This window comes from Bombina bombina, chromosome 2 (assembly GCF_027579735.1).
Source record: "Bombina bombina isolate aBomBom1 chromosome 2, aBomBom1.pri, whole genome shotgun sequence".
In the NCBI taxonomy this organism is placed as follows: Eukaryota; Metazoa; Chordata; class Amphibia; order Anura; family Bombinatoridae; genus Bombina; species Bombina bombina.
The window spans coordinates 29,657,232-29,672,061 of NC_069500.1; the positions used below are offsets into that span (position 1 = coordinate 29,657,232).

Genomic DNA, 14,830 nt, shown 5'->3' on the forward strand with positions numbered 1-14,830 from the left:
TTTGGACGCCAGGTTAACCCTAATACAGTCACTGCTGCTGTAGCGTATACTAGCATTGTTGCTGTTTCAATACCACCCTCTTGGACTTTGAACAGCAACCCCTGCCATATTAATATCTATAGGACGGTATATATACTCACATCCATAGATTACAAGATTTTATACTATATTATCAAGTACATCATACTAGGAGAGTATATGATGTCCTAGCATATTGCTAACCATATGACAGGGGTCTACCCTATGTAGATTTCTACTTGTATACACATTGCACCTCCTACTGGACCTGATTATACGTATACCACACCTGGATATAGATTAGACCCATATAAACTAATTTTGAGTATATCTGACTAATCATTACTATTATTTTACATGATTTGATCCTCTCTCAGAATCTATACATATGAACCTCTAATAGTTCTCTAGTTGTTTTTAGCGTACACCCAATTTTTAATCAATTCTATTAAAGTGTAAATTTTAATGTGTCTCTTTTTTTGCACGTACACCGCGCCATACTAATACATATCCTCAAGAGAGTGAGTGCTTTGATATGTACTCTTTTAGGTGTAACCGCCTTTGGTTACTAAATTTCAGCTGTCTCTTAACATACACATACACACACACTGTGAGAGAGATACACTGTGATATGAGACTGTCTCTAACATACACAGACACACACTGTGAGAGAGATACACTGTGATATGAGACTGTCTCTAACATACACAGACACACACTGTGAGAGAGATACACTGTGATATGAGACTGTCTCTAACATACATACACACACTGTGAGAGAGATACACTGTGATATGAGACTGTCTCTAACATACATACACACACTGTGAGAGAGATACACTGTGATATGAGACTGTCTCTAACATACATACACACACTGTGAGAGAGATACACTGTGATATGAGACTGTCTCTAACATACATACACACACTGTGAGAGAGATACACTGTGATATGAGACTGTCTCTAACATACACAGACACACACACTGTGAGAGAAATACACTGTGATATGAGACTGTCTCTAACATACACAGACACACACACTGTGAGAGAGATACACTGTTATAAGAGACTGTCTCTAACATACACATACACACACACTGTGAGAGAGATACACTGTGATATGAGACTGTCTCTAACATACACAGACACACACACTGTGAGAGAGATACACTGTGATATGAGACTGTCTCTAACATACACATACACACACAGTGTGAGAGAGATACACTGTGATATGAGACTGTCTCTAACATACACATACACACACAGTGTGAGAGAGATACACTGTGATATGAGACTGTCTCTAACATACACATACACACAGACTATGAGAGATATATACTGTGATATGAGACTGTCTCTAACATACACAGACACACACACTGTGAGAGAGATACACTGTGATATGAGACTGTCTCTAACATACACATACACACACAGTGTGAGAGAGATACACTGTGATATGAGACTGTCTCTAACATACACAGCCACACACACTGTGAGAGAGATAAACTGTGATATGAGACTGTCTCTAACATACACAGACACACACAGTGTGAGAGAGATACACTGTGATATGAGACTGTCTCTAACATACACAGACACACACACTGTGAGAGAGATAAACTGTGATATGAGACTGTCTCTAACATACACAGGCACACACAGTGTGAGAGAGATAAACTGTGATATGAGACTGTCTCTAACATACACAGACACACACACTGTGAGAGATTAACTGTGATATGAGACTGTCTCTAACATACACAGACACACACTGTGAGAGAGATACACTGTGATATGAGACTGTCTCTAACATACACAGACACACACACTGTGAGAGAGATACACTGTGATATGAGACTGTCTCTAACATACACATACACACACAGTGAGAGATTAACTGTGATATGAGACTGTCTCTAACATACACAGACACACACACTGTGAGAGATAAACTGTGATATGAGACTGTCTCTAACATACACAGACACACACACTGTGAGAGAGATACACTGTGATATGAGACTGTCTCTAACATACACAGACACACACACTGTGAGAGAGATACACTGTGATATGAGACTGTCTCTAACATACAAATACACACACACTGTGAAAGATATAAACTGTGATAGGTTGTGTATGTTAGAGACAGTCTCATATCACAGTGTATCTCTCTCACAGTGTGTGTGTCTGTGTATGTTAGAGACAGTCTCATATCACAGTGTATCTCTCTCACAGTGTGTGTGTCTGTGTATGTTAGAGACAGTCTCATATCACAGTTTATCTCTCTCACAGTGTGTGTGTCTGTGTATGTTAGAGACAGTCTCATATCACAGTTTATCTCTCTCACAGTGTCTGTGTATGTTAGAGACAGTCTCATATCACAGTGTATCTCTCTCACAGTGTGTGTGTCTGTGTATGTTAGAGACAGTCTCCTATCACAGTTAATCTCTCACAGTGTGTGTGTCTATGTATGTTAGAGACAGTCTCATATCACAGTGTATCTCTCTCACAGTGTGTGTGTCTGTGTATGTTAGAGACAGTCTCATATCACAGTTAATCTCTCACAGTGTGTGTGTGTCTGTGTATGTTAGAGACAGTCTCTTATAACAGTGTATCTCTCTCACAGTGTGTGTGTCTGTGTATGTTAGAGACAGTCTCATATCACAGTGTATCTCTCTCACAGTGTGTGTGTCTGTGTATGTTAGAGACAGTCTCATATCACAGTTAATCTCTCACAGTGTGTGTGTCTATGTATGTTAGAGACAGTCTCATATCACAGTGTATCTCTCTCACACTGTGTGTGTCTGTGTATGTTAGAGACAGTCTCCTATCACAGTTAATCTCTCACAGTGTGTGTGTCTATGTATGTTAGAGACAGTCTCATATCACAGTGTATCTCTCTCACACTGTGTGTGTATGTGTATGTTAGAGACAGTCTCCTATCACAGTTTATCTCTCTCACAGTGTGTGTGTCTGTGTATGTTAGAGACAGTCTCATATCACAGTGTATCTCTCTCACAGTGTGTGTCTGTGTATGTTAGAGACAGTCTCATATCACAGTGTATCTCTCTCACAGTGTGTGTCTGTGTATGTTAGAGACAGTCTCCTAGGCTATCACAGTTTATCTCTCTCACAGTGTGTGTGTCTGTGTATGTTAGAGACAGTCTCATATCACAGTGTATCTCTCTCACAGTATGTGTCTGTGTATGTTAGAGACAGTCTCCTAGGCTATCACAGTTTATCTCTGTCACAGTGTGTGTGTCTGTGTATGTTAGAGACAGTCTCATATCACAGTGTATCTCTCTCACACTGTGTGTGTATGTGTATGTTAGAGACAGTCTCCTATCACAGTTTATCTCTCTCACACTGTGTGTGTATGTGTATGTTAGAGACAGTCTCATATCACAGTGTATCTCTCTCACAGTGTGTGTGTCTGTGTATGTTAAGAGACAGTTACATATCACAGTGTATCTCTCTCACAGTGTGTGTGTCTGTGTATGTTAGAGACAGTTACATATCACAGTGTATCTCTCTCACAGTGTGTGTGTCTGTGTATGTTAGAGACAGTCTCTTATAACAGTGTATCTCTCTCACAGTGTGTGTGTGTCTGTGTATGTTAGAGACAGTCTCATATCACAGTTTATCTCTCTCACAGTGTGTGTGTCTGTGTATGTTAGAGACAGTCTCATATCACAGTGTATCTCTCTCACAGTGTGTGTGTCTGTGTATGTTAGAGACAGTCTCATATCACAGTTTATCTCTCTCACAGTGTGTGTGTCTGTGTATGTTAGAGACAGTCTCCTATAACAGTTAATCTCTCACAGTGTGTGTGTCTGTGTATGTTAGAGACAGTCTCTTATAACAGTGTATCTCTCTCACAGTGTGTGTGTCTGTGTATGTTAGAGACAGTCTCTTATAACAGTGTATCTCTCTCACAGTGTGTGTGTGTCTGTGTATGTTAGAGACAGTCTCATATCACAGTGTATCTCTCTCACAGTGTGTGTGTCTGTGTATGTTAGAGACAGTCTTTATGTGTTAGAGGTGGTCTCCTAGCTCTGTGTATCTCTCTGTGTGTGTTTCTCTGTGTTAGAGGCGGTCTCCTAGCTCTGTGTATCTGTGTGTGTCTCTCTGTATTAGATCTGGTCTCCTAGCTCTGTGTATCTGTGTGTGTCTCTGTATTAGATCTGGTCTCCTAGCTCTGTGTATCTGTATGTGTGTCTCTCTGTATTAGATCTGGTCTAGCTCTGTGTATCTGTGTGTGTGTCTCTCTGTATTAGAGCTGGTCTCCTAGCTCTGTGTATCTGTGTGTGTGTGTGTCTCTGTATTAGATCTGGTCTTCTAGCTCTGTGTATCTGTGTGTGTCTCTCTGTATTAGATCTGGTCTCCTAGCTCTGTGTATCTGTGTGTGTGTCTCTCTGTATTAGATCTGGTCTTCTAGCTCTGTGTATCTGTGTGTGTCTCTGTATTAGATCTGGTCTCCTAGCTCTGTGTATCTGTGTGTGTGTGTCTCTGTATTAGATCTGGTCTTCTAGCTCTGTGTATCTGTGTGTGTGTGTCTCTGTATTAGATCTGGTCTTCTAGCTCTGTGTATCTCTGTGTGTGTCTCTGTATTAGATCTGGTCTTCTAGCTCTGTGTATCTCTGTGTGTGTCTCTGTATTAGATCTGGTCTCCTAGCGCTGTGTATATGTGTGTGTGTCTCTGTATTAGATCTGGTCTCCTAGCTCTGTGTATCTGTGTGTGTCTCTCTGTATTAGAGGTGGTCTTCTAGCTCTGTGTATCTCTGTGTGTGTGTGTCTCTGTATTAGATCTGGTCTCCTAGCTCTGTGTATCTGTGTGTGTGTGTCTCTGTATTAGATCTGGTCTCCTAGCTCTGTGTATCTGTGTGTGTGTCTCTCTGTATTAGAGGCAGTCTCCTAGCTCTGTGTATCTGTGTGTGTCTCTGTATTAGATCTGGTCTCCTAGCTCTGTGTATCTCTGTGTGTGTGTGTCTCTGTATTAGATCTGGTCTCCTAGCTCTGTGTATCTGTGTGTGTGTGTCTGTATTAGATCTGGTCTCCTAGCTCTGTGTATCTGTGTGTGTGTGTCTCTGTATTAGATCTGGTCTCCTAGCTCTGTGTATCTGTGTGTGTGTGTCTCTGTATTAGATCTGGTCTTCTAGCTCTGTGTATCTGTGTGTGTCTCTCTGTATTAGATCTGGTCTCCTAGCTCTGTGTATCTGTGTGTGTGTCTCTGTATTAGAGGCGGTCTCCTAGCTCTGTGTATCTGTGTGTGTCTCTCTGTATTAGATCTGGTCTTCTAGCTCTGTGTATCTGTGTGTGTCTCTCTGTATTAGATCTGGTCTCCTAGCTCTGTGTATCTGTGTGTGTGTGTCTCTGTATTAGAGGCAGTCTCCTAGCTCTATGTATCTTTGTGTCTCTCATGTTAGAGGCGGTCTCCTAGCTCTGTGTATCTCTGTGTGTCTCTCTGTATTAGAGGTGGTCTCCTAGCTCTGTGTATCTCTGTGTGTGTGTCTCTCTGTATTAGAGGCGGTCTCCTAGCGCTGTGTATCTCTGTGTGTGTGTCTCTCTGTATTAGAGGCGGTCTCCTAGCTCTGTGTATTTCTCTGTGTGTGTGTCTCTCTGTATTAGAGGCGGTCTCCTAGCGCTGTGTATCTCTGTGTGTGTGTCTCTCTGTATTAGAGGCGGTCTCCTAGCGCTGTGTATCTCTGTGTGTGTGTCTCTCTGTATTAGAGGCAGTCTCCTAGCTCTGTGTATCTGTGTCTGTGTGTCTCTCTGTATTAGAGGCGGTCTCCTAGCGCTGTGTATCTCTGTGTGTGTGTCTCTCTGTATTAGAGGCGGTCTCCTAGCTCTGTGTATTTCTCTGTGTCTGTGTGTCTCTCTGTATTAGAGGCGGTCTCCTAGCTCTGTGTATTTCTTTCTGTGTGTGTGTCTCTCTGTATTAGAGGCGGTCTCCTAGCGCTGTGTATCTCTCTGTGTGTGTGTCTCTCTGTATTAGAGGCAGTCTCCTAGCACTGTTTATCTCTGTGTGTGTGTCTCTCTGTATTAGAGGCGGTCTCCTAGCTCTGTGTATTTCTCTCTGTGTGTGTGTCTCTCTGTATTAGGGGCAGTCTCCTAGCTCTGTGTGTCTGTGTGTCTCTCTGTTAGAGGCGGTCTCCTAGCTCTGTGTATCTCTGTGTGTGTGCCTCTCTGTATTAGAGGCGGTTTCCTAGCTCTGTGTATCTGTGTGTGTGTGTCTCTCTGTATTAGAAGTGGTCTCCTAGCTCTGTGTATTTCTCTCTGTGTGTGTCTCTCTGTATTAGAGGCGGTCTCCTAGCGCTGTGTATCTCTGTGTGTGTGTCTCTCTGTATTAGAGGCGGTCTCCTAGCTCTGTGTATCTGTGTGTGTGTGTGTGTCTCTCTGTATTAGAGGCAGTCTCCTAGCTCTGTGTATCTGTGTGTGTGTGTGTCTCTCTGTATTAGAGGCGGTCTCCTAGCGCTGTGTATCTCTGTGTGTGTGTCTCTCTGTATTAGAGGCGGTCTCCTAGCGCTGTGTATCTCTGTGTGTGTGTCTCTCTGTATTAGAGGCGGTCTCCTAGCGCTGTGTATCTCTGTGTGTGTCTCTCTGTATTAGAGGCGGTCTCCTAGCGCTGTGTATCTCTGTGTGTGTGTCTCTCTGTATTAGAGGTGGTCTCCTAGCTCTGTATATCTTGATCTGTGTGTGTGTCTCTCTGTATTAGCTGCAGTCTCCTAGCTCTACGTATCTGTGTGTGCCTCTCTGTATTAGAGGTGGTCTCCTAGCTCTGTGTATCTCTCTTTGTGTGTGTGTCTCTCTGTGTTAGAGGCGGTCTCCTAGCTCTGTGTATCTGTGTGTGTGTCTCTGTATTAGAGGCGGTCTCCTAGCTCTGTGTATCTCTCTTTGTGTGTGTGTCTCTCTGTGTTAGAGGCGGTCTCCTAGCTCTGTGTATCTCTCTTTGTGTGTGTGTCTCTGTGTTAGAGGCGGTCTCCTAGCTCTGTGTATCTGTGTGTGTGTGTCTCTCTGTGTTAGAGGCGGTCTCCTAGCTCTGTGTATCTGTGTGTGTGTCTCTCTGTGTTAGAGGCAGTCTCCTAGCTCTGTGCATCTGTGTGTCTCTCTGTATTAGAGGCGGTCTCCTAGCTCTGTGTATCTGTGTGTGTGTCTCTGTATTAGAGGCGGTCTCCTAGCTCTGTGTATCTGTGTGTGTGTCTCTCTGTATTAAAGGCGGTCTCTTAGCTCTGTGTAACTGTGTGTGTCTCTCTGTATTAGATCTGGTCTCCTAGCTCTGTGTATCTGTGTGTGTGTGTCTCTGTATTAGATCTGGTCTTCTAGCTCTGTGTATCTCTGTATGTGTGTGTCTCTCTGTATTAAAGGCGGTCTCTTAGCTCTGTGTAACTGTGTGTGTCTCTCTGTATTAGATCTGGTCTCCTAGCTCTGTGTATCTGTGTGTGTCTCTCTGTATTAGATCTGGTCTCCTAGCTCTGTGTATCTGTGTGTGTGTCTCTCTGTATTAGATCTGGTCTCCTAGCTCTGTGTATCTGTGTGTGTCTCTCTGTATTAGATCTGGTCTCCTAGCTCTGTGTATCTGTGTGTGTCTCTGTATTAGATCTGGTCTCCTAGCTCTGTGTATCTGTGTGTGTGTCTCTGTATTAGATCTGGTCTTCTAGCTCTGTGTATCTCTGTGTGTGTGTGTCTCTGTATTAGATCTGGTCTCCTAGCTCTGTGTATCTCTGTGTGTGTGTGTCTCTCTGTATTAGATCTGGTCTCCTAGCTCTGTGTATCTGTGTGTGTCTCTCTGTATTAGATCTGGTCTTCTAGCTCTGTGTATCTCTGTGTGTGTGTGTCTCTGTATTAGATCTGGTCTCCTAGCTCTGTGTATCTCTGTGTGTGTGTGTCTCTCTGTATTAGATCTGGTCTCCTAGCTCTGTGTATCTGTGTGTGTGTGTGTCTCTGTATTAGAGGCGGTCTCCTAGCTCTGTGTATCTTTGTGTGTGTGTGTCTGTATTAGATCTGGTCTCCTAGCTCTGTGTATCTGTGTGTGTGTGTGTGTCTGTATTAGATCTGGTCTCCTAGCTCTGTGTATCTGTGTGTGTGTGTCTCTCTGTATTAGATCTGGTCTCCTAGCTCTGTGTATCTGTGTGTGTGTGTGTCTCTGTATTAGAGGCGGTCTCCTAGCTCTGTGTATCTGTGTGTGTGTGTGTCTGTATTAGATCTGGTCTCCTAGCTCTGTGTATCTCTGTGTGTGTGTGTCTCTCTGTATTAGATCTGGTCTTCTAGCTCTGTGTATCTCTGTGTGTGTCTCTCTGTATTAGATCTGGTCTCCTAGCTCTGTGTATCTCTGTGTGTGTGTGTCTCTGTATTAGATCTGGTCTCCTAGCTCTGTGTATCTCTGTGTGTGTGTCTCTCTGTATTAGATCTGGTCTTCTAGCTCTGTGTATCTCTGTGTGTGTGTCTCTCTGTATTAGAGGCGGTCTCCTAGCTCTGTGTATCTGCGTGTGTGTCTCTCTGTGTTAGATCTGGTCTCCTAGCTCTGTGTATCTGTGTGTGTGTGTCTCTGTATTAGAGGCGGTCTCCTAGCTCTGTGTATCTGTGTGTGTCTCTGTATTAGAGGCGGTCTCCTAGCTCTGTGTATCTGTGTGTGTGTCTCTCTGTATTAGATCTGGTCTCCTAGCTCTGTGTATCTGTGTGTGTGTGTCTCTGTATTAGAGGCGGTCTCCTAGCTCTGTGTATCTCTGTGTGTGTCTCTCTGTATTAGATCTGGTCTTCTAGCTCTGTGTATCTGTGTGTGTGTCTCTCTGTATTAGATCTGGTCTCCTAGCTCTGTGTATCTGTGTGTGTCTCTGTATTAGATCTGGTCTCCTAGCTCTGTGTATCTGTGTGTCTCTCTGTATTAGATCTGGTCTTCTAGCTCTGTGTATCTGTGTGTGTGTCTCTGTATTAGTTCTGGTCTCCTAGCTCTGTGTATCTGTGTGTGTCTCTCTGTATTAGATCTGGTCTCCTAGCTCTGTGTATCTGTGTGTGTCTCTCTGTATTAGATCTGGTCTTCTAGCTCTGTGTATCTGTGTGTGTCTCTCTGTATTAGATCTGGTCTTCTAGCTCTGTGTATCTGTGTGTGTCTCTCTGTATTAGATCTGGTCTCCTAGCTCTGTGTATCTGTGTGTGTGTCTCTCTGTATTAGATCTGGTCTTCTAGCTCTGTGTATCTGTGTGTGTCTCTCTGTATTAGATCTGGTCTTCTAGCTCTGTGTATCTGTGTATGTCTCTCTGTATTAGATCTGGTCTTCTAGCTCTGTGTATCTGTGTGTGTGTCTCTGTATTAGATCTGGTCTTCTAGCTCTGTGTATCTGTGTGTGTCTCTCTGTATTAGATCTGGTCTTCTAGCTCTGTGTATCTGTGTGTGTCTCTCTGTATTAGATCTGGTCTTCTAGCTCAGTGTATCTGTGTGTGTCTCTCTGTATTAGATCTGGTCTCCTAGCTCTGTGTATCTGTGTGTGTGTCTCTCTGTATTAGATCTGGTCTCCTAGCTCTGTGTATCTGTGTGTGTGTCTCTCTGTATTAGATCTGGTCTTCTAGCTCTGTGTATCTGTGTGTGTCTCTCTGTATTAGATCTGGTCTTCTAGCTCTGTGTATCTGTGTGTGTCTCTCTGTATTAGATCTGGTCCCCTAGCTCTGTGTATCTGTGTGTGTGTCTCTGTATTAGATCTGGTCTCCTAGCTCTGTGTATCTGTGTGTGTGTGTCTCTGTATTAGATCTGGTCTCCTAGCTCTGTGTATCTGTGTGTGTCTCTCTGTATTAGAGGTGGTCTTCTAGCTCTGTGTATCTGTGTGTGTGTGTCTCTGTATTAGATCTGGTCTCCTAGCTCTGTGTATCTGTGTGTGTCTCTCTGTATTAGATCTGGTCTTCTAGCTCTGTGTATCTGTGTGTGTCTCTCTGTATTAGATCTGGTCTTCTAGCTCTGTGTATCTGTGTGTGTCTCTCTGTATTAGATCTGGTCTCCTAGCTCTGTGTATCTGTGTGTGTCTCTCTGTATTAGATCTGGTCCCCTAGCTCTGTGTATCTGTGTGTGTCTCTCTGTATTAGATCTGGTCTCCTAGCTCTGTGTATCTGTGTGTGTCTCTCTGTATTAGATCTGGTCTTCTAGCTCTGTGTATCTGTGTGTGTCTCTCTGTATTAGATCTGGTCTCCTAGCTCTGTGTATCTGTGTGTGTGTCTCTCTGTATTAGATCTGGTCTTCTAGCTCTGTGTATCTGTGTGTGTCTCTCTGTATTAGATCTGGTCTTCTAGCTCTGTGTATCTGTGTGTGTCTCTCTGTATTAGATCTGGTCTTCTAGCTCTGTGTATCTGTGTGTGTGTCTCTGTATTAGATCTGGTCTTCTAGCTCTGTGTATCTGTGTGTGTCTCTCTGTATTAGATCTGGTCTTCTAGCTCTGTGTATCTGTGTGTGTCTCTCTGTATTAGATCTGGTCTTCTAGCTCTGTGTATCTGTGTGTGTCTCTCTGTATTAGATCTGGTCTCCTAGCTCTGTGTATCTGTGTGTGTCTCTCTGTATTAGATCTGGTCTCCTAGCTCTGTGTATCTGTGTGTGTGTCTCTCTGTATTAGATCTGGTCTTCTAGCTCTGTGTATCTGTGTGTGTGTCTCTGTATTAGATCTGGTCTCCTAGCTCTGTGTATCTGTGTGTGTCTCTCTGTATTAGATCTGGTCTCCTAGCTCTGTGTATCTGTGTGTGTCTCTGTATTAGATCTGGTCTCCTAGCTCTGTGTATCTGTGTGTGTGTCTCTGTATTAGATCTGGTCTCCTAGCTCTGTGTATCTGTGTGTGTGTCTCTCTGTATTAGATCTGGTCTTCTAGCTCTGTGTATCTGTGTGTGTCTCTCTGTATTAGATCTGGTCCCCTAGCTCTGTGTATCTGTGTGTGTGTCTCTGTATTAGATCTGGTCTCCTAGCTCTGTGTATCTGTGTGTGTGTGTCTCTGTATTAGATCTGGTCTCCTAGCTCTGTGTATCTGTGTGTGTCTCTCTGTATTAGAGGTGGTCTTCTAGCTCTGTGTATCTGTGTGTGTGTGTGTCTCTGTATTAGATCTGGTCTCCTAGCTCTGTGTATCTGTGTGTGTCTCTCTGTATTAGATCTGGTCTTCTAGCTCTGTGTATCTGTGTGTGTGTCTCTGTATTAGATCTGGTCTTCTAGCTCTGTGTATCTGTGTGTGTCTCTCTGTATTAGATCTGGTCTCCTAGCTCTGTGTATCTGTGTGTGTCTCTCTGTATTAGATCTGGTCCCCTAGCTCTGTGTATCTGTGTGTGTCTCTCTGTATTAGATCTGGTCTCCTAGCTCTGTGTATCTGTGTGTGTGTGTATCTGTATTAGATCTGGTCTCCTAGCTCTGTGTATCTCTGTGTGTGTGTCTCTGTATTAGATCTGGTCTCCTAGCTCTGTGTATCTGTGTGTGTCTCTCTGTATTAGATCTGGTCTCCTAGCTCTGTGTATCTGTGTGTGTCTCTGTATTAGATCTGGTCTCCTAGCTCTGTGTATCTCTGTGTGTGTGTCTCTGTATTAGATCTGGTCTCCTAGCTCTGTGTATCTGTGTGTGTCTCTGTATTAGATCTGGTCTCCTAGCTCTGTGTATCTGTGTGTGTCTCTCTGTATTAGATCTGGTCTCCTAGCTCTGTGTATCTGTGTGTGTGTCTCTGTATTAGATCTGGTCTCCTAGCTCTGTGTATCTGTGTGTGTGTCTCTGTATTAGATCTGGTATCTTAGCTCTGTGTATCTGTGTGTGTTTCTCTGTATTAGATCTGGTCTCCTAGCTCTGTGTATCTGTGTGTGTGTCTCTCTGTATTAGATCTGGTCTCCTAGCTCTGTGTATCTGTGTGTGTGTCTCTCTGTATTAGATCTGGTCTCCTAGCTCTGTGTATCTGTGTGTGTCTCTGTATTAGATCTGGTCTCCTAGCTCTGTGTATCTGTGTGTGTGTGTGTCTCTGTATTAGATCTGGTCTCCTAGCTCTGTGTATCTCTGTGTGTGTCTCTCTGTATTAGATCTGGTCTCCTAGCTCTGTGTATCTGTGTGTGTGTCTCTCTGTATTAGATCTGGTCTTCTAGCTCTGTGTATCTGTGTGTGTGTGTCTCTGTATTAGATCTGGTCTCCTAGCTCTGTGTATCTGTGTGTGTCTCTGTATTAGATCTGGTCTTCTAGCTCTGTGTATCTGTGTGTGTGTGTCTCTGTATTAGATCTGGTCTTCTAGCTCTGTGTATCTCTGTGTGTGTGTGTGTCTCTGTATTAGATCTGGTCTCCTAGCTCTGTGTATCTGTGTGTGTCTGTGTGTGTCTCTCTGTATTAGAGCTGGTCTTCTAGCTCTGTGTATCTCTGTGTGTGTCTCTCTGTATTAGATCTGGTCTCCTAGCTCTGTGTATCTCTGTGTGTGTGTGTCTCTCTGTATTAGAGGCGGTCTTCTAGCTCTGTGTATCTCTGTGTGTGTGTCTCTGTATTAGATCTGGTCTTCTAGCTCTGTGTATCTCTGTGTGTGTCTCTCTGTATTAGATCTGGTCTCCTAGCTCTGTGTATCTGTGTGTGTGTGTCTCTCTGTATTAGATCTGGTCTCCTAGCTCTGTGTATCTCTGTGTGTGTGTGTCTCTGTATTAGAGCTGGTCTTCTAGCTCTGTGTATCTGTGTGTGTGTGTCTCTGTATTAGAGCTGGTCTCCTAGCTCTGTGTATCTGTGTGTGTGTGTCTCTGTATTAGATCTGGTCTCCTAGCTCTGTGTATCTGTGTGTGTGTGTCTCTTTATTAGATCTGGTCTCCTAGCTCTGTGTATCTCTGTGTGTGTGTGTCTCTGTATTAGAGCTGGTCTCCTAGCTCTGTGTATCTCTGTGTGTGTGTGTCTCTGTATTAGAGCTGGTCTTCTAGCTCTGTGTATCTGTGTGTGTGTGTGTCTCTGTATTAGATCTGGTCTTCTAGCTCTGTGTATCTGTGTGTGTGTGTGTCTCTCTGTATTAGATCTGGTCTTCTAGCTCTGTGTATCTCTGTGTGTGTGTGTCTCTGTATTAGAGCTGGTCTCCTAGCTCTGTGTATCTCTGTGTGTGTGTGTCTCTGTATTAGATCTGGTCTTCTAGCTCTGTGTATCTGTGTGTGTGTGTGTCTCTCTGTATTAGATCTGGTCTTCTAGCTCTGTGTATCTGTGTGTGTGTGTCTCTCTGTATTAGATCTGGTCTTCTAGCTCTGTGTATCTGTGTGTGTGTGTGTGTCTCTGTATTAGATCTGGTCTTCTAGCTCTGTGTATCTGTGTGTGTGTGTGTCTCTCTGTATTAGATCTGGTCTTCTAGCTCTGTGTATCTCTGTGTGTGTGTGTCTCTGTATTAGAGCTGGTCTCCTAGCTCTGTGTATCTCTGTGTGTGTGTGTCTCTGTATTAGAGCTGGTCTTCTAGCTCTGTGTATCTGTGTGTGTGTGTGTGTCTCTCTGTATTAGAGCTGGTCTTCTAGCTCTGTGTATCTCTGTGTGTGTGTGTCTCTGTATTAGAGCTGGTCTTCTAGCTCTGTGTATCTGTGTGTGTGTGTGTGTGTGTCTCTGTATTAGAGCTGGTCTTCTAGCTCTGTGTATCTGTGTGTGTGTGTCTCTGTATTAGATCTGGTCTCCTAGCTCTGTGTATCTCTGTGTGTGTGTGTGTCTGTATTAGAGCTGGTCTTCTAGCTCTGTGTATCTGTGTGTGTGTGTGTGTCTCTCTGTATTAGATCTGGTCTTCTAGCTCTGTGTATCTCTGTGTGTGTGTGTGTCTCTCTGTGTTAGAGGCGGTCTCCTGCATATACTTGCCCCCTGCCCCCCAGTTCTTGGCTGCCTCAGATACTAGCTCAGGTTACAGAGCTGCAGGGAGGGGGGTTTGTGCTTGCCTGAAACACAGGCGTTTGTGCTGGCTGGGTACTAACACTGATAGCTAACTCTGGACACACAGCCTGGGACATTCACACTCGGGGACAGACAGCTAGTCACAGCCTGGGACACTCACAGCCTGGGACACTCACAGCCTGGGACACTCACAGCCTGGGACACTCAAAGCCTGGTACATTCACAGCCTGGGACACTCACCCCAGGAGTACACAGCCAGGATACACTTATAGAACACACAACACAAGCCTTAGCCAGAGGCAGGATAGACAAAGCTGGCCCTGGGCACAAGATTTAATATTATCTTGGCACAATACCCTCAGCTAGCCCAGTGATCTCAGGGTATACTCAGGATACTCTAGCAAACAAAGCTAACTGGTTACACTCTAACTAAACAGCTTCATAGGGTACAGACATACATCCAGCCTAGGGCTGTACTTGCAGGATATATAGTTACCAGCACACGTCGCTGACTTACAATACGCAGCATATATGCAGTTTGCTCCTAGCTGGGACAATCTTGGGTATACGGATCCGCTAGGATGAGCAGCGAAGGGTGCAATACCGCGGGCAGGTCAAGGTAAGTGCGAGCTACTGCTCTTCTCATGATAGTACATAATACAATATATATACAGAACAAGAGGGCATGATCTCACATTGGAGGGCAGTAATTTGTGGAAGCTCTTTACAGAATGTGTAGTTGATTCATGGTATAGACTTCCAATAGAGGTGGTAAAACAAATACTGTAATGGAATTTAATAATAGCTGCAATATGCAGTAATAATAATCAATTACATTTAAATTCCTGAAGGTTATTAGTGCTTGATTAGCCCTTTGCTTCTTATATGCTTTTAAAATCAGTTTCTATAAAAAGTACAAAATACATTTATACTGGGGAATACAATGAAAGGTTTTATCATTATTATTATTATTATTATATT

The 14,830-nt window shown here is 43.8% G+C and overlaps 1 protein-coding gene across 1 annotated transcript in view; it reads left to right on the forward strand.

The window, feature by feature from the left end:
- Positions 1-13,857: 13,857 nt before the first annotated feature.
- Positions 13,858-14,830, forward strand: part of IL11RA (interleukin 11 receptor subunit alpha) — a 218,634-nt gene continuing 217,661 nt past the window's right edge. Inside the window, 1 exon segment of the mRNA XM_053700985.1 lies at positions 13,858-14,468. The gene's annotated coding sequence lies outside the window, so the exon portion shown is untranslated.